Source organism: Cydia splendana, chromosome 15, assembly GCF_910591565.1.
Source record: "Cydia splendana chromosome 15, ilCydSple1.2, whole genome shotgun sequence".
NCBI classification, from domain to species: domain Eukaryota; kingdom Metazoa; phylum Arthropoda; class Insecta; order Lepidoptera; family Tortricidae; genus Cydia; species Cydia splendana.
The window spans coordinates 7,669,126-7,689,392 of NC_085974.1; the positions used below are offsets into that span (position 1 = coordinate 7,669,126).

Here is a 20,267-nt window from a genome sequence, read left to right on the forward strand (position 1 = left end):
GACACGCCATTGTTTAATATAAATATTTTTCAAATATACTACAAAGACTATACTGTACTGTAGGTAGTGGCCCGTAACTGTATCATTTCCAAGTTGCTTCGTTGTTGCTAAATAATTTCGTGATAATTATAAGATTAAGTGGGTGGTGGATGGTCATGTGTTGCTTTTTAATTTCGTAAAATTTAAATAAAATCCTAAATTCGTTTAACAAAATAAAAACCAAATATGTTTTTTGTTGCATTTTTGTAACTTATATATAAATTCAAATACCGCGAAGAAACTCCTATTTGTGTATACTACGACACGACGTTTAAAGAAGCCCCTTATTTAAGAAATTATGTTATGATATTTAATGATGATTTAACATTACCATATAAAAAAAAAAAAAAAAAAAAAAAAAAAAAAAAAAAAAAAAAAAAAAAACTTTTACCTGACATATTATGAAATTATAAATGTGCATACTTTTTAACTAGCTATGCTTCAATAGCTTTCATCATCTCATCACACTGCGTTTTTTGTGCGATCTACAATGTGTAGGTATATATTTTTTACTAGCCTATAGGGTGTCTCACTCCTGGGCAAAGGCCTCCCCTCTTTCCCGCCTTTTGGTTCTGTCCAATGCACGTAGGTATGTATAATAATTACACGAAATAACTACCTTTCATGTCTATTTCAACGTTTTAAGATTCAATAAAACCCCCCAATAGATGAATTACGTAAAAAAAGGTCGGGGTTTTCCTTCATTTATTTTTAGAATAGATTATTTTAGTCGTAACCCGTCTCCACGCCACTCTCATTCCCACCAGCCTGATATATTAGGCCCTCGCTCGAATCGCCCCCGGCGCTGCGCGTCGATCTCGGGCCTTCGGGCTTGATAAAGTTCCGGATTTAAAGTCAGGGTGAGAATTATATCGTTATTTTTGCGTTGTGAGTAAATAAAGGTAGAGCTTTGGAAACAGGTCGGTAAATCAGTGTGAACTTAGATATATAAAGGGGTTGTATGTTATTGCTAACATTTATGAAGATTTTAATAAATTCTTCTTTATAGCACTAGGTACCCAAAATTTTAAAATAAGGTGGTGGTACTAGTGCTCGACATGCTAATGCCCAATATATGACACCCTGCTGTCACTTCTATTGACAATAACTTAAGTTTCAAGATGACATGTACTGGAACCGCGTCGAGCACCAGTACCACCACCTGACTGCTTTAACGAGATTTTGTGCATGTTAAACACAGATAGTGTTCTGTTGTATTCACGTTACTTGTAAACCAATCAACCCACATTTTTACATTAATCAAATTGAACCCATTTCTCTCAAAATAGGAGGGGTAACTTAACATTTCACTTTCCCCTATTTCTCTCTTCTTTCCACAGAGAGCGTACCTTTACCACACATGAACCACTTCAAATACAACTACACTAATAGAACGTGTCCTACGTTAACTTTAAATCAAGTGTCTACTAGTCATCAATAAAAATACGACGTGCCCCTTTCTCTCTTCACATTAGTTCCTCAGAGGGCGGACCTCCGTTATATACCGCTACTGAATGCCGCTACGCCTACGTAGGTATATTATGTAAGTGCGGGAGTCGCTACTGGCGTACGCGGCGGCCAATCAAAGGGAGGAGAGCCACATAATGTGCTCCGGGCGAATGTTGGGAGCTGATCGTATTGTTTTTATATAAAGTGTTTGCTTGAGTGAAACGGCTGCTGATTTGTTTAAGAATAATATTTTTTGAACTGTTTTAATTTAGCCGCGGCCTTTTGATATAGATTCAGGTTATAAATAAACACTTTTGGGTATTCTCAACTAAAGGATGACTCACGTTAGACCGGGCCGGAGCTTCCAGCGCTTACTTTTCTATGACATGACAGGCGATCACGTGATGCTTTCCATAGAAAACGATGAAGCTCCGGCCCGGCCACGGCCCGGTCTAACGTGAGTCATCCTTAAAGCTTTTTATCGGCTATTATCTAAGCTAAACAGACAAAAATAGTGTGGTACGTGAAACCGTTCATTTAAAAATAAAGTTATAATATTTGCGACTGTTTTGCACAATATGTTAATGGCTACTTAAATGGTATTAAGTAGACGTTCTTGACGTTCTTGTAGAGAGACTATAATAGGTACCTACTCTAGTTTTATACCTGAACTACAAACTCTACCTACCTACACATATACCTACCAACGGTCAGATCTCCTGGTTGATCAAGCTCCATGCTTGATATTTCCAAAATATTTCAAGGAATATTTCAAGTGCCCTTAAAACAACAGCACCGGCGATAGTGGCGATTAACTACCTATATTTACAGAACCACACGGTTCCATGGTTATTTTTGTGGGTCCAGCGTGGGCGACTTTCTACCACCTGGAGCGATCTTGTAGGTCGACTCAACCCACGACTCTATATAAGCCGTTAGAGCCTAATATTGCGTAACGTGGTGGAAGAAAAACAGAGCCGTTAAAATTGTTAATGGCAGTGTTGGATTGGGGCACCGTGTAATTTAAATCCGAAGTCAGTTTTGATAAAAAAGAACCTGGTACTGCATAATTACCTATTATAAAACAGTAGACCGCTAAGCTAGCTTTGTAAAATTGTAACGATTTCAAGAGAACAAAAGTAAAGCAGTGGCATTATAAACGTCATATTTTCATAAAAATTTGACATTAATGACGATATAGCCAAACTTTGTCTTAGCTTGAGTTAGCTTTTACCGACTCTACTACCTATAGATGAGAAGTGAAAAAGTCGGGTACCTAAATTTTGCACGTTGATGGCTTACTCAAATGCGAAAATTGTTTGCTTGGATTTTGTGCTATGGAGCAGCAATATTATCTAATTTTTATGTTTATACGATTATGACTCATACCTATTTTCTGCTTAGGTATATTTACATTTACAAGTGTGCTATACCTATATATACACAAAACATAGGTATCAACTGTATTTTTTTCCGGCTACAAATATAATGACCACCAAAAAATACTTTGGTACCCTAAATAAAAAAATCATGCTTACCAAAAAAAATTACTGAACACCAAAAAAATAAGGCCTAAAAATACAAAAGTACCACCACTTTAATTACGACTGCACTTCAAATTGTATTCAAATACCAAATATATTGAATGATCACCAAAAATCATTAATGATCACCAAATCTTGAAGACCAAATTAATGCGATATTTTCACCTAAATAAACCACTATGATTACCAAAAAATTTATACATATTACCAAATAAAGTAAACTGATGCCAAAATTACTAGCCCCTCCCGCTCAACCCCCCGTAGCCCGCACCGCATACCTACCTAACCTAATCTACTTTTCTAGTAGCATTTCGTTATGCTACTAGAAAAGTAAGTTAAACTGCTATCAGTTAAGTGGGTTAGGTTAGGTTAGCACTGCGACCCTTACAGAAACGAAATGGTACTAGAAAAGTAGGTTAGGTTAAGTTTCAACTGCTACCCATACAGATACGAAACGCTACTAGAAAAGTGGGTTAGGTTAGGTTTGAACTGCGACCCTTACAGAAAAGAAATGCTACTAGAAAAGTGGGTTAGGTTAGGTTTGAACTGCGACCCATACAGAAACGAAATGCTACTAGAAAAGTGGGTTAGGTTAGGTTTGAACTGCGACCCTTGCAGAAAAGAAATGCTACTAGAAAAGTGGGTTAGGTTAGGTTTGAACTGCGACCCTTACAGAAACAAACTGCTACTAGAAAAGTGGGTTAGGTTAGGTTCAAACTGCGACTGATACAGAAATAAAATGCTACTAGAAAAAGGTGACGAAATGGATTAATTAATTTAATAGGATAACGATATATTAAATGATTGCACATTTTTAATTAAAATGTGGTTACAATTTTGTGATCATTTACTATTTTTGCGTTTACAATGATTATTTTGGAGCCATTTGCTTTAATAGGATAGCAAGATTTAAAAATTTGGTTATCATTTTACATTAAAATGGAGTTCTAATTTTGGTGGTCATTTACTATTTTTGGGTTTACAATGATTATTTTGGTGTCATTTTCTTTAATAGGATAGCAAGATGTAAAAATTTGGTTATCATTTCACATTAAAATGGGGATTGAAATTTGGTAATCATTGACTATTTTTGGGTTAATAATGATTATTTTGGTGTCATTTCCTTTAAAAGGATAGTAAAATGTAATAAAATTGGTAATCATTTTACATTAAAATGGTGTTATAATTTTGGTGATCATTCATGATTTTAGGGTGGTAAAATAGATTTTTTTGGTATTAAATTTTATTAAATCTGGTGATCAGTTAAATAGCAGCCTTTTTTTCCGCCTGGCTTAGTATAAACTCAAGTTATGAAAAAAATAAAAAGTTGTGAAATTCTTCCACCACTATTTCACTGACCGGTTTACTAAAACCGACCCTCATTCCTCCGAGTTACGCGCCCCGCCCCTTTCCTGATTGGCGCACGGTAGCTTGATCCATCAAGCGCTCACGCACATCTAAATAGAGACATCACAGTACGAGTATCATCAATATCAATAGTATATTTCCGGCATACGCAATGTCAAGAGCTGCCATTAAAATGTGGAATAGGTGCGCTATCCTCGTGCATTCAACGATGATATAGGTCATAACTGTCATATAGGCAGTTTATTTTTGTATGGAGCAACTGTCACGTAAAATGGTTGTAGAGATTTTTTGGAAGTACATACCTACCTACCTATAGCACCACATATTTCGGTACAAACATGTATTTATTCAATTATTTTTTAAATTAAGCCTATCCAAAAGCGAGTTGGAGAAACTGTCATAGAGATCGTCCTTCGACGCGACAAAATGACTAGGTATACTCATTTTGATTGTGTTAAAGTAGATGAAGACAATCACAGTGACTGCCCGATTCGAAGTTGACGTATAAGATCTAGAAACAATATGGCTTAGATGTGTCAGTATCCAAAGTGACGTTTCTATTTGAAGAAATCGGCCCGTGAATCCAGATTTAGATGCCTGAACCAGATGAGTGATGCTTTCTACATCGATAATTCGAGGCTCAGCAACGCCCGCGTTGCTCGCGTGACTCTTAACTTCGAAGAGCAGAATAAGCTATTAGATATTTCGTTTCTTTTCCTCAGGAAATGAGTTTCGTCAACTAACTCCCAAGTCGCCAAAAAAACGTCAGGTACTTCACCTGTGGCGCTCCGCTTTCAAAGTGTTGGTTTTAAACGCCTTGGACAAACAGCGCCGGCGCGAACTGACCTCTACAAACAGATCAATGAGTGAATTGTGAATGAATGTGCTAACCACTATAGTAAAAAAGTGTTTACACATTTTAGGATTGTGACAACAACGCTTGGAACTAATAATAGATTCGTGGAGAGTGGAGTCGGCGACCGGAATATACTGAACCACAAAGTTGATTATTTTTAAGATGATCAAATGAGGAACTACATTTTCTGCAGAGAAAATCTTTAGCAATTGTAATGCGGATTGCGGATTGTCCTCCAATTAGTTGACCGTTTTCTATCAACGAACGATTGCCATCTTGGCTAGGCCCCCAGACGAACTATCGTGGTGTGTTTTATATGAAGTCTAATGTCAAGCAGTTGTCTGACGAGGCTGGTGATGAAGATAAAGATGACCTAGCTACTCTTTCTGCTTTAAAGAGGTCTAAGTTTTGCAAAATACAAGTATATATCCTGTTACGTAAATCTCACAGTGGTTAGTTAATAAGTTGCAATTTTTTTTTTCGTCTTCGGCGAACTAAAACTTTTAGATAGGTTACGTTTACAAAAGGTAGCGTTGTATGTTTCCCCTTATTCATAAAAAAATGTTTAGATTCCATTTCTGGAAAATTAAATAACACGTAGGTACCTGATAAATACATATTGCGACCCTTGACCAATTCACCATTGACTGTTCTCACAAAATTAACCGACTAAGGCCCACTTGCACCATCCCACTAACCCGGGGTTAAGCGGTTAAACCGTTAACCCAGTGTTAAATTGTACTGGTAACCATGGTAACTCCAGGTTTAACCGGTTAACCCCCGGGTTAGTGAATAGTGCAAGTGGCCCTAAGAAGAAAACAGACATAAGCGTAGGTACTTACAATAGGTAGGTACCTATTGCATAATGAACAAGGTTATCTATCCTGAAGCCGTGAGCTGCCTCCTAAAACTATTGTGTCTACAAAACCTCATATGCATAATGTTATCACTTATCGGCTCTTTTGTCGGCAGTCTGTCTGTCACAAAGGAGCTCATGACCTGCGCGCAAATATGATAAGATATCGATAAACATCTGACGGTTGCGTTATTTGGTTTAACTACTTGGAAGGTTTGCCTTTGTGTCCTTACAGGCATGTGGAGATTAAAAAAAATTAGGAGCTTCATGGGTGGGTGCTGTTTTAACGAGGTAACTGGCATTTTTAATCATGTAAGTAGGTACTTATACTTTTAGTCAAAGGAACTAATTTGTTGCACTCTAAAAAATGAAGACCAACTAAGAGCAGTTTCTTCTTAGTTGACGTTCAGTTAATTACAACAATTACGATCTTATATAAATCAAAGAAAGCTGATTACTTAAAACAATAAGTGTATCTGTGATTGAACTAATAAAGTAGGTATTGATTAATCCTAACAATTGTATACCTTGCATCTATTATTAACTTGTTGACATAATTATGTAACGTAGGTTGATTCAATAAATATCAAGCTTAGTTGATCTTACTAGGGTCAATTAGTTAGCATAATTCTTTTTCATGTATATATTAAACAAGATCTTAGTTGGCTCAGCTACATAGCATAGTAAAATCAATCAGAATTACCTTATTTGAAATGTCGAAGTCCTTGTTAGGCTCGTATGGAATCAAGATGCTTGATTACGACTATCAAAATATTGATAGGGCCAACCAAATTTTTTTTAGAGTGTGCGATTATTAAGTAGAATCATGCCACGTCACATTTAAAATAGTTAGGACTTAAAATGGAACATTATTTGTGCCTTTTATAGTAAAATTTACGAAAAACTCCACATATTAACCTACTCGGTATTTACAAAAATTTACTTACTTATACGTCTTATAGGTAAATTATATTTTAGAAACAAAAATATGCCGTAGAGCCTTTACCACATAACTGAATGAACTTAATTATAGTGCGACTTAAATAAGTAGAAATTAAATAAAAGGGAACTAAAAAAAATCCATACTTAATTGTTGCCATGTTTAAGCATTTCGTTAACAATATGACAGTTACGTAGGAAGTGGCGCCCTCAATAATTTTCTACAATTTCTTGTCGGACTATACGGATAACTAAGAACCAAACGCTCAAAACTATGTCCAATGTTTGTCAACCCTAAAAAGGCAATGGCGCTCAAACTTTAGCGCTCTATTTGTTGATATTTAACACATCCCAAGAAAGGAATTCGTTTATCTATCACGTCAAGATTACCCAGAGATAAGCTCAGTCGAAACTCGACCAAGCTTTGTCTTTTATCTAGCACAAACAAATGTTTCCTGTGGCGTTCTTGCACTCTCTTAGATGACAAATTAGTCGCGTTTAAAAGGGCGTTTGTTATGTACAAATAAGGTATCGCTTATTGACTTTTGAAGTTCGAATGGCTACATTGGTTACCTGTCCGGTCGGTAAACACATAAGTTCAAAGATTTAGGAATATATTCACTGTTGGAACTTGGAAGAGGCTGTCGTTTTAAGCATCAAAGTATGATTCCTTTTCGTTATTTTAATTTTCATAAAAGCCCGATATTCTGTGTCAATGAGTAATGTCCTCTAAGAAACCAATATTAGATAAGATTGTCCAAATGAAAATTGGTACTGAATCCCGAAAAAAAATACACTAGGTACGAAAATATTTTTAAAGGAATCAACCAGGGAGTCGCTATAGTTCGTTTTTAAGACAAGCCATGAAACCAAAAAGTGTTTTTAACATAATTTTAGGAAATCGGCAATTTTGCTCTGATGGAATGCTCTTCTCTACCTATACCTAAGTCTCTTTATATTTAGGTATTTGCATTGACGTCTAAGGAATGCCAAGTAAAATATGCGGTAATAGAGGTACCTGATCCTAATGCATACTTTCTGGATAAAGACACTGACAATTGTCAGGCGTAACAATTTGATTAAGTCAGGTGAACAGCATTAACATCACCAATACTCTCCCTTTAACGTATTCAACTTGAAACAAAGACAACGTCTCTGATTTGCATCCAATTTGCATGCCAATTATTTGATATCAAACCTAGTTTGCATCTAAGGTCAAGCATCAAAATGCTAATTCAACTTTCGCGGCACAACAAAAGCAGTAATAAATAATCATTGCCGGGACATTATTCCTCCCCTGATCATAAACATGGGATGTGTTAATACGTGTTCTGGTATGTTGTTTTCATCTCCCGCGAGCATTGGCTTTAGGCAGAACCAATATGTTTGATCTCCTATCAGGTACAGTTGCTATGAGCCTTGGACTACGTTTATCTGCTGGTTTTTGTGAGGCGAGAGCTGCATAAGCGATGGGCCTGCGTCTTTTTGTCGCTGCGACGGTGATGTCAAAAGAGAGCGCAGGCGCCCCGCCGCGACGTTTGGAACGCGATTCGAAATTTGAAATTCGAACGCTATTTTTAAAGTGAGAAAGGAATTGGGTTTTTAAACCAGAGTTCGAATTTGACACTAACTAACTTAAAACTGCGGAACAAGCTGACGTTGTAGCCAATTTTAAAAAATGTCTGCTGCAATATCAAGGAGGATTTGTTAAATTTTCCTTTTTAAGAGGAGCCCTGATTTTTCCTATGCTATCGTATATGTTTTATCAATGAACCGACTGAAGAAGAGAAGTCCCAAAACTCAACTTTTATACTTTTTATGAAATACCGCGCAACAACCCTGAGATAAGTGGTAAAACTGTATTTAGGCCAGTTGCTTTTTGCCTATATTTTTAATAAAGATTGACGCATCCTACACTAAAACTAAAGACGTCATACCATTATCTAATATTATAAAATATTAATATTTATTCTGCATAACCATATATAGCCCAGCTATTCGTCGATTACGCAACGCTACGTATTATAAAAGGTATAATACGTAATTTGTCGGAATCGCAATCAAACCTCGATCGCGCGGGCGGTGCGTGCCACTGCGTTACGCGAGGTAGTCAAAGAGGCCGGCCATTTATTAAAAAAAAAATTTGGTCTATTTATTGGGATTAATAATAAAAATCTACCATATATTGTTATGGCATTATTCATAAACGCGTACTGGCCTGAATTAACTATGAATAGTTTGTCTTTATCTGTCATTTTGACTTATATATTTGAAAGAAAGGAATAAAACATAATTTAACTAAATCAGGGCCGTAAAGTTTTATGAATAAGGGGGTAAGTAACTAAAAATAGTAGATATACCTATTGAGATGAATCGATATTGACTTAGTATGCAGATAACCTTAGCTACCTATGAGTAATCATATAATGTGATTTATTGATAAGTTATGATAAATAATACTAGTGATATATCTATGTAGGTACATGCTATGTTTAGTCGATTGAACGTCTATTCTTCTTCTAGTTTCTTTGTATGTTTGCTTTTTATCTTCAACAGTATACTACGGTAGAAACGTCAGAAAACATAGACTGCTTAAAATTACAAAATGTGTATCATAGACGAAATCGCAGATTTATAATTTCTAATTTATATTCGATTATTTATAATGTTGGTCATGATATGGTAGTTGTTAAATATTTTTTTAACTTCCGAAAGTAGGCACCATGCAATTTTACTGAATATATTCAAATACAATTCATTAGGTACGTATTTGTACGTATTTAGGACTTATTTTTTCTGGATTATTCACTTTATATTGTATTTTTCCGGATTTTTAACTTTATTTAACTGAATTGTTACATATTTTATTTTAACAATGCAGTCATATTACAAATTTTAGATAACCTATAGGTTTTTTTCTTACTTATAAGTACATAAAATAAACTGCAAATGATATTTGGAAGCAAGACGATTTTGATGTATGTAGTCTATTTCGTTTTGTAATGAATGCCGTTCAAACGGCGACGGCTCTTAGCCTACGAAGCCCACTTTGTTGGTAATTAGGGATGTAAATTCGGCCAGGCCTCGGGCTTTACGATGTTTGTGCAAGAACGAATTAGCCCGTCGCTCGACAGCTAAATGGATTTGGATGGAATCATTTTTTTTAGATACAAAAACAAGCAAATGAAACCTACAATAAAACAATAGTTATTTGTTTTACAAGGGGGCTAAGTTGTTTAACCACTCGTGCTAATCTTGATACCCGAGCAAGCGAAAGATTTCGAAATTGAACCACGAGCGTAGCGCGTGGTTCGTAAAATGGAATCTTGAGCTTTGCAAGGGTTTCAATGCACGAGGGTTAAACAAAATTTGCTCCGAGTGAAACACAAAATTTTTCACCACACCAACCCGAAGCAAATATTAAATGTAAAATATCAAACAAAATCAACCCAAATCAAATCCAAATGAATATTAAATATTTATAATCCAAAATCATCATTTAAAAGTCAATTCTACCAGCAAACATAAGAAAACAACTCAAAATTTGCATTTGGTTACTTTGCCTCACATGTGAATAAAATTGCTATCAGTTTTTGAAGTGCAAAGTAAGCCTTTCTGAGCTGGTGTGGTGAAAAATTTGTTAATCGACTATTAACACAAATGTTTGCTACACAGTTTCTTCCATCACTTCTCAATACTGTAAAAAATACAGCGTACCTTCATTAGCTATCACTTTTGCTTATTATTTCAGTGTATATAATGAGAACAAAAATAAACATAATATATTTTACGTCGACTATACAAAAGAATAGCAATTCTTAAGTGCACGTACAATGCACTTGCACTTCTGACAGTTAAAGGTTAAATTTAAACATCGGTTTTATTTCATCCGCGTTATTTATGCACTTTAATTAAAGCCAAGCGAATAAAGAGTTAATTTATTTTTGTTCTTAACCATTTTCCGCGTTCTTTTTGTTTCAATAAGAATCGTGATTTAATACTCATGTAGGTAATTATGCAAATAGCTGCAATGATTATTATTAATTATTAATTTATTGTAAAAAGAGGGTTTGTAATCATGATGTGATTATGTTGGTTCGTGTTGTTAGATGTTGTAGGTAGATGTTGTAATATTACCTATATAATTGCGTAATTTTAGTGCCTCGTACATAGGTTAAATTAATTGTCTATCCCATTATGTATCCGAGTCCTATTTATATAATGAGTATAGATAATAATATGTTTTTATTTAGAATAATGTTACATTTAATTTTAAAATATTTGTTTTAGTTACCCCTTTTGCACTAAAAATGAGGCTAAGCATGTAAACCTACCACTATAAGTACCTAGATAGGTTTTATTAAGACCATTTGCCTAGTAATGTTTATTTAATGCGATATATATGTATACATATTATCTTTATCTTTAAAAACTCCGGTGTCAACGAGACGATATATTGAGGTGATCCCATAAGAGCCCCGTTTGTACTTTTTAGGTTGATATGAGACACTATTAGACAAAAACGTGTCTTAATGAATAATAATTTCCAATAATATTTGAAATTTATTTCGATGACGCATGATTTTGTTTTTTTTTTCGGGTCTCGATCGAAAGTGTCAAAAGCTGTGTCTAATGATGCGTCCACCTCGCATTCAGCACAACAAAGACAGTCAAAAACGTTCCCAAACTTCACAAAACGCCACTTTTCCCAACAAACCGTTCCTCTTTTATTGTTAAATAAACCATAAATCGTTATAAAATGGTCATTTCGGCCAGTGAATGGAGTAAAAAAAGTATTAAGCACATTTTTTCGTTTTTGTGGAACTAGCGCCTGTTGGCGCTAAGGGCCGTTTACATAATAACGCGGGTCCGGTTGTTCAAATAACGTGCTCTCGCATCAAAGGACCTTAGATGCTCATCTGTTATTTATGTTCTATAATCCAATGCATAAATATTGTTAATTAAGGCTCAAGGCGACGTAAATGATCGTAAATTAAGTTTGATTGAGTAAAAAATGTGTGATCAATGTAGTTAAAAATAAGAATTGTACACTAAATAAATTTACAGAAAAAGTTACACAAAGATAATTATATTCAAATTACTGAAAGCAAATAGGTATATCTTAACCTCTTAAGGTAAACTTTTGACTTGACTATAAAATTTATGTTGACATATTTTTGTCATTAGTCTGCATCGTTCATTTTAAGGTAAATTTTATTAATAGACTGAATATTGATAAATATAATAAAAACATATTTTTAGTTGCATCAATAAAACTATACGACATTTGAGTTTTGAGTGTAAAAATTAAAAACTAATAAATAGAGGTGTACCTACTGATAATCCAATAAATGTCAGATATGACAATATACGAAACACAACACACTTGAACCATGGCATATTCTAAGTTTAAAATACACAATTAAAATCCAATCGCATCTCTTATTCGTCGGTCGGCTTATAAGAATATTTCACTCACAGCATAAAGTATTGCTTAAAACGATTAAGAAATGCGATTAGACGATAAAATGAAATAATCAGTACTCACTGGTTGCAGGCGCTGACAACTGCTGTTATTGTTGATTAATGTTTATTTTACGTATAAATAACTCGAGTTCGCGGCGCAGACTGATAGAGGGCAGTAAAAAACCGTAATTTATTAGTGGCGACTTCTCGTGTTGGCTCGAGCTTAACGAGTGCGAGAAAAAACTGACTTGGTACGTAGCTCGAGCAGCAGTGGCCTGGGGAAGAATAACCCAGGAGTCATTGGGAGCTGCCACCGCTTCCGAAAGACCCCGCTCCCCTCCTCCCGATACAGATCACGCATTCTACGAATACCTTGAAAGACACAGCCGACGACCGCTAACCATCCCTTTCGCTCCAAGGCTTTTTAGCGCGGGGGACGAGGGGGGTTGCGTTTCGATGCTTCCTAAGTTCACCAAGTAAAGGTCACACGGGCTAAGCGTAGCCTGCGCAAGCGCGTTCTGCCGGCAGCGCGCAACACCGGCAGCGCCCACATCACCGACCGTTTAGTTCGCGCCGCACGCACTCAACTCAACCTATCCCGCTCTAACACGCGCCCGCGCACGTAAGAGCTCTTCCCACACGGCGACGTGGAAAAATGTATCTAGTTTTGTGCCGATGCGGAGTGCAGTAGCCGCTTTTTTTTTCAATAAATTTGTGGTTGTTCGTCTCGCTTAGTCGCCCGCCCGGGGCGGGGGCGAGCGGGACGGCAGATGGCTACCGAGTTACGCCTTCACTCGTTGTTATATAGGTTGGCGTGTTAGCGCATTGCATGTATAAATAATAATGTCGTAAATGGTGTTCGTGCGGTTATGTGCCGCTACCGGGCTACGCAACGCCTTCTCTTTTTAACGCACTATACCGTATAAGTATGTACTTACTTACTTAAGTATACGCGTATTTAACTTTGATGCTACGCACTGTTTTTCTAAACTGAATTGAAGTTTTTTCTTAATAAAAAATGTGTGCGATTGGAAGAAAGTTCTAATTGGTTTATTGCTGCGAAAGCATTTTCCAATTAAAAAGAATTGATTTATTGCTAAACTGTTGTATATTATTTTAAATATCTTGTGTGAAATTAATAAAATGCAACCTACTTTCTTATAGAAGAAATGTAGAAAAGTCTTAAAACCAATTAGTAGACTATTACAAATGACTTTATTTTTTATATTAAAATACTCATACGACTATCGAATATCAAAAACAAAAAGAAAAAAGGAAAGAAAAAAAAGAAAAGAAGAGAAGAAAGATTATTAGAGAGAGAGAGACGAGGAGATTACGATTAGATTATTTTTTCACCATGAACTTATACTTAATATTATTAGAATAATTAGTTTAAGTTAGTTTAGTTTATATTTTGTACTTTTTTGTGGCAATAAAGCATTTTCATTTTCATTTTATGAATTATTTTGTTCTAAAGGAATACGTCTTATGAATCTAAAGTATTATTTATTATCAGCTAACTTATTTTAGTCACAAGATATGCACCAAAAACTCCAAAAAGGTAAACATACGGAGTTCTAAGAAAAGACTTCAACGCGTGCGCAGTAGGGATGCTACAATCTTATTAGATTTTTGCTTGCATGCAAGAAAAAAGTAGGTATAGAGTGAGAGAGAGAGAGATAGAGTAGATACCTATGTGTAGTCCTTTTAGCTATGTATACTTGGTCAAGCAGATCTTGTCAGTAGAAAAAGGCGCCAAATTTGAAAAATGTAGGCGCGAAGGGATATCGTCCCATAGAAAATTTTAATTTCGCGCCTTTTTCTACTGACAAGATTTGCTTGACCATCTATATTTATCCACACTCTAAAATTTTTAATAATACTATAACTGTATACATATAACAATATCTTATACCTTACCAATAGATAGGTATTGGAAATTTTGAACTCTTCCTTTTCCAAATTGCTTTCTATGCTAATAAAAACACTAAGAAAGTCAGGTAAAACACTACATATAAGATATTTAAGAGATATTAAGATGTAGATATATTGTAAAAGATTGGCCTCTGTTCAGAAGTAAACAAAAGTACGCTCATAAAATCTCTAAAAATATCATCATGGAGCTTCAAACTAGGCTCTAACTAACGGACCGACACGCGACCGTTAAATACGTATACAAAACTACAAAACAAAATGTCACAAAGCCTACAAAGATCCTCCGTCACGGCCATACAACCAATCAGCCGCAGACAATGCAAACAAACGCGACAATACCCGAAAACATCAAAACATATTAACGGCCAATTGTTTTCAAAATTGGAATGCATTATTCCAAACTACGGGGAGCTGTGAAACCCTTAAAAAACAATGACACATCTGAGCTTCGAAATTTGAAAACTTGCGACATTTTTCTACTAAGCCGTTTATTGACTGCGAAACTATAGACAAATGAAAACCGAATGTTTACTCACAATGCAGAAACAAGAGGGGTAGAAAAAAGTGAGTATAGTCTATGGTGATTTTCTTTTGTTGTTGGCATGAATGGAGACCACACTGGCCAGTGACATGCGTTGCTAATTTTCCAATTTTAAATCCTGTCGAACGAAATGGAATACTGCGATATTTCACCAAAACTCGTATCTTAATTAGCATTAAAACTTTAAAAACGATCTTACAACAATTCCATTAGAGTGCATATTTCAAGCAAATGCAGTGAAAGATTAGATAGAAATACGATTAGGCACGGTTTGATGATTATTGTAAAATCATTTTGGCACTTATTATTATTATTATTTCGGGATAGGTTCGGAAACTTTAAAATTGGAATTCAAATATTTCTATATTTGCTTATTTATATTATTTTTGTTTCATATGTTACTTGTGTTTTTCAGTCACCTCTCTGTATCTCCGTTGACATTTGTTTGGGACGTCAGTCTTTCCGTGACCACAGCTGGTGCAACTCAGCTGAAACGTCGGAATTAAAGGTAAAAACAATGAAATTATATCGCGGTAGACCCGTTTGTGTAATTAAATATGTGTACAAAACGCGAGAGTTTAAAGTGTTATAGTCCACCTCTGTTTTAACATACCTCGGTCTCCCCTACTGTTTTTCAGTTGCTCGCAAGTCGCAATAATTCTAAATTAATATTTTCTAACTTTTCTACTCGCTCCATTTTTCAGTACATTGCTCCAATGGTAGAGAATGCCATTAGGCATTAATTTCGCCATTTTTCTAGTTTTTGTATTTAGTGCAATAATGTTTAAAAAAATTTACTTACCTATTTACTTGCTTATTACCAGACCATAACATCTTATACGGCACTTACGGTACCTATTTAGAATTCTTTCTCTACTCACTTATTACCAACCAATTACCAACCCCAGTTACGAGTAGGTACTTATAATGCGACAAAGTATTGCATATTGCAAAAGAGTAGCATTCCCATACCTACCATTTTTCTGAACGGGTTCCTGAATATTTTTTACTCTATATTTCAATCGAATAGTTGTCACCTCGTGAATTCTTAAAGTAGACCAGTGACGACTATAATGACCGATCATTTGACAGTCACAAAGAGGATAACATACCACTTTTGTCGCTTACTGTTCAAACGTCAACTAAGCGCATTACTAACACTCGTGTGTACGACTGTATTTAGTAGAATCCATCGCTAAACACTGACAACGGATAATAGGATAAAGAATTTAAGACACGACTGTACTGCCTTCTTGAAAGTTCTCACAACATCATGAGAATGCTCTTTACAATCGATATTCAAAAAGAACAGCATCGATGTCTCTGTTGTCAACGGACAATTCTTTCTGAGATCAACTGAGCCGACCCTATTCAATTTTCAACCTTAATGTGATAGATTTACGGTTAATTTTGGATTGTGCGTGCGAACTATTTTATTGTTCCGTTTTGGTATGAATTGCGTCACCGTCCAAAAAGATTGAAAGACAAAGCACGAAGCGATCGTCGCATTACTCGCTTACTTTCTCAATATCATATACCACTTTTTTAAATGAATAAAACATGAACTTTATATTTTGTTAAAGTAGGTTTCTTTTCCAAGAAAATTTTGAGCGAGATACGATTTCGATTAATTTAGCTCACACAGTGGGTCTAATGACGAACCAAAACATTTTAGAAGGCGTTCGACTAGTTTGAGTCACTTTATAAGGTACAGATGGGATTTGAGATATGATACGCTTTTATGGTGCCGGTAGCGTTAACAACGAGTAGATGTTACGATTGTCGAATCGTAACTCGTAAGGTGATCAGTTGTTTAAAATCGCTCGAGACGAATGAGTGCGATTTTCAATGGAATGTGGGGGAAGGAGGGAAAAGGGAGGGATTTTGTGTGGTAAGTTGCATTTGTTTTGATCATTCGCTGTGGGTTTATGATGGGCGCATATCGATATGATAACGACAAATATGTTGCTTCACTTTTTTAACGACATATCACTTAATCCTGACATCACATTGAGACTATCATATCATTGATCGGTCCTGCTGGACTGATGATGGCAGTGGCTGGATAGAGGAATCCCATAATCCCACAAATCAAATTCAAAAGATAGATGGGTATTATGACGCAAAGAAAGGCCTACGTTCAGCGATGGACAGATTTAGCTTGTTGATTGATAATTGTGCTGGGGTTACCCCTGGTTTTAGTTACTCTATCATTATATACTTACTCGGGCGGCAGAACAATGCAGTAAATACCGTATTGCATAAATAGGTACAGTAATTTGAGCACATCATCTAGCAGGGATTAGGCCTTGAGGTCTCGTGCCTTCAAATTTGCCTATCATGATAATACCAGGCTAACTGAGGGGCGCCTTGAGTTTTTATTATTATTTAGCCTTTAGTCGGACAATACATTATTCACGTTCATATATTTCGCTTTTTTCCATTTCTGTGTCCGTTTGCCAGGTGGCAAAGGCCTCCCAAAGTAACTACCTATATAGTTCTGGCATATCGTTGACGACATCATTGTATTCATATAATAGATATAATATCCCAACCAGGAATTCAAATCACAAACTGACTAAGTATATATTAACGAGAAACATCAACAACTTTAAGAATTGCAAAGTAGTGAACAACTTCAGCTTTATATCCGACCATAGATTACTCATGTCAGAATTATACGTAAAACAAAAATCCTATACCACTAACACTAAGTCTGAAGTAAATTACAACTATAATAAAAACGTAGCTGATAAACTCATAAAAAACATAACTAACATTGTATTAGAACAACGTCCTCAAAACATATACAGTAAGATAGAACATGAAACGGTTGCTTCTTTGATAAAATAAATATGTACCTACCTAGTACCAAAGACATATGTAACTCCGTATAAGATGAATAAAGTCTAAGGAAAAAACGTGCCTCCGAAGTCAAGAAAAAGTCATTCTCGGACAGATGGCGCATACACCTTTGGCCTATCCTCGGCTAGATGGCGTTGACGACACCGTTTCATATTTAACAATTCTAACACATAGGTATCAGTGCGGTAAACCTCGACACTGGCGGAATCATCAAGCCCTGATGGAGCCATAATACACAAAAATTGATTGATTGAGGTATCAGTGAATGAACATGGGTCAAAATGATATAAAAATAATAAAATCATTTATCCATATTATATATTAATTTTTAGATAGTTTTATACGTTTTCATTTTGAGTTTTGGTCGTGTGTCGATAGATGGCAGTAAATTTACTGTGACTATAAAATTTACTAGGACAGGACCCCTCTATACTATCTATTCTCTTTGCTAGTACTTATCCGCCTTAGTAACTTAGGTAGAGACGCTAATGCTGCTTGGGAGGGCCATCTTCTGCCTACTGCGCATATGTTAACGATACATATACTAATTCAGATTTCAATGCCAACATAGGTAATGTATGACAGCACTCCGAATCGTGACCTAGCTGAAGCTCCAGCAGACATCGTAATTGGTACAAAGTAGATTAAATTCGCAACGAAATGCACGACGGATATGATTAGCATGTCTGTTTCTATTAGGCTGTCGTTTAGAACTTAAAAGAAGGTAAATATCTTAAAGTTTGAATTAAACTAGCTGTGACTTGATTTTTGTTTTACCTACTTTATTTTGTGGCACATAATACACTGCCTGACTTATTTCCAAAAAAAAGACTTCCCTGATTAATATTTGATCACTAGGTTTTCAAATCAAGACAAAAAGGCTTCATTGGGGTGTAAAAAATTATACGAATACTTAGATACAGTACATATACTATTAGTTTATGTGATAATTAGAAGATATAAATGCAATAGTTTACAATTAGTTATAATAAATATATTACCGTAAAATGGGGTGAGTAGAGATTACGAGGGCAGTTGGGTTATGAGTGGGGTGAGGAGGGATGACAGAGGGGTGAGTTGGTTTTTATAGGCTACTGGTACGTAAATTATAATATATTTTAATTATAATGTTCATAATCCCAAAGTGTCAATCCAACAATTTTCAAAATTCACCTTCGTAGGAAATCCCAGCTCACCCCGTAGTAGGGGTGAGGAGGGATTTCCTACTACATATTCCGAATTTATCTTTAAAGTTATGAAATGGAACTACACAAAATCATAAAAAAAAATTCAAACGACCGGAACATTTATTACGTATAAAAATCAGTTTGCCACATGTAAAAATAAAGTTTTATCGAGGTTTGAATATCAGTTTTGTACCTACTCACCCCATTTTACGGTACATGCCCAATTAGATAATATGAGAAAATGGTGTCCCGATCTAAGTATTTGACTGCATCTGTGCATTTATAAATATGTAGTAATTTTAAAATTAAAATAATTACTTCTCTCCTACAAAAGACAAAGCTCGAATTCTAATAATTTCAATACGCTGCTAATTTATTAGTATTATCACATTTTAATATCTATTAAGTTAATAAAAGATTTGGCAAAGGTCGTAAAAAGATAAGTTATGATTTAAAGGTGACGTTGGACTACCTGAGCGGCGGGGAATGCAGGAATCCGGTGGCAGATTGTTGATTAACAGAGCCTATTAATTATAAATAGCATGTCATTATAACTACATATTATTATAACTACTGATGTACCGTTCGAAAGTTGCCAAAATAGCAGAATTTCCACGTAGAAAAAATTCGGACTCTTCTCATATTTCTCTACTTACAGGAATCGAAATTTTCCATTTCCAAAATGAAATGTCCCTTCGTTTTCTGTAAAATTTTCGACAACTATTTGAAAACTTTCCGCAAGTTGCACATCTTATAATAAATTAATAAATAATAATTATAACCGTCGTGGGTGGTGGTGGTGGGTAATGAGTGGTAGGTAATGGGTTCATATTCTGACTTTGTCTTATACCTACTCGTTTTATTTCTCAAACTAGGGTACTTATACAAGTTAAATACAGGCGAACGCGAACTGAAATAAGTTTCCAGCTAGTGAAATTAATCGAAAATGCAATGAGTATATATCTACATAGATTAAGTTTCGATGATTAAAATTTACAGCTGTACAAAAACAAAAGTTCGCAAACGAAGCCTGAGGAATTTCCAGCTGAGGAATCGGGGATGTTCAGTGTCAGGCACGGTCTTGGTGCCGCGGTGAACATTTTTGGACGAAGGGTTCCATACCATTACTCAAAAAAACCGCATAAAAATCACGTTTGTTGTATGGGAGCCCCAGTTAAATATTTATTTTATTCTGTTTTCAGTATTTGTTGTTATAGCGGCA

The 20,267-nt window shown here is 35.4% G+C and overlaps 1 protein-coding gene across 3 annotated transcripts in view; it reads right to left on the bottom strand.

Moving 5' to 3' along the window:
• The window catches only part of LOC134797509 (protein drumstick), a 33,280-nt gene extending 20,206 nt beyond the window's left edge, over positions 1-13,074 (bottom strand). Inside the window, exon 1 of one of the 3 annotated variants that reach the window (XM_063769753.1) lies at positions 12,890-13,074. The gene's annotated coding sequence lies outside the window, so the exon portion shown is untranslated. Of the gene's footprint in view, positions 1-12,599; positions 12,842-12,889 lie in introns of those variants that run through there. The other 2 variants (XM_063769751.1, XM_063769754.1) reach the window with 2 other exon arrangements.
• Between the last annotated feature and the right edge of the window lie 7,193 nt (positions 13,075-20,267).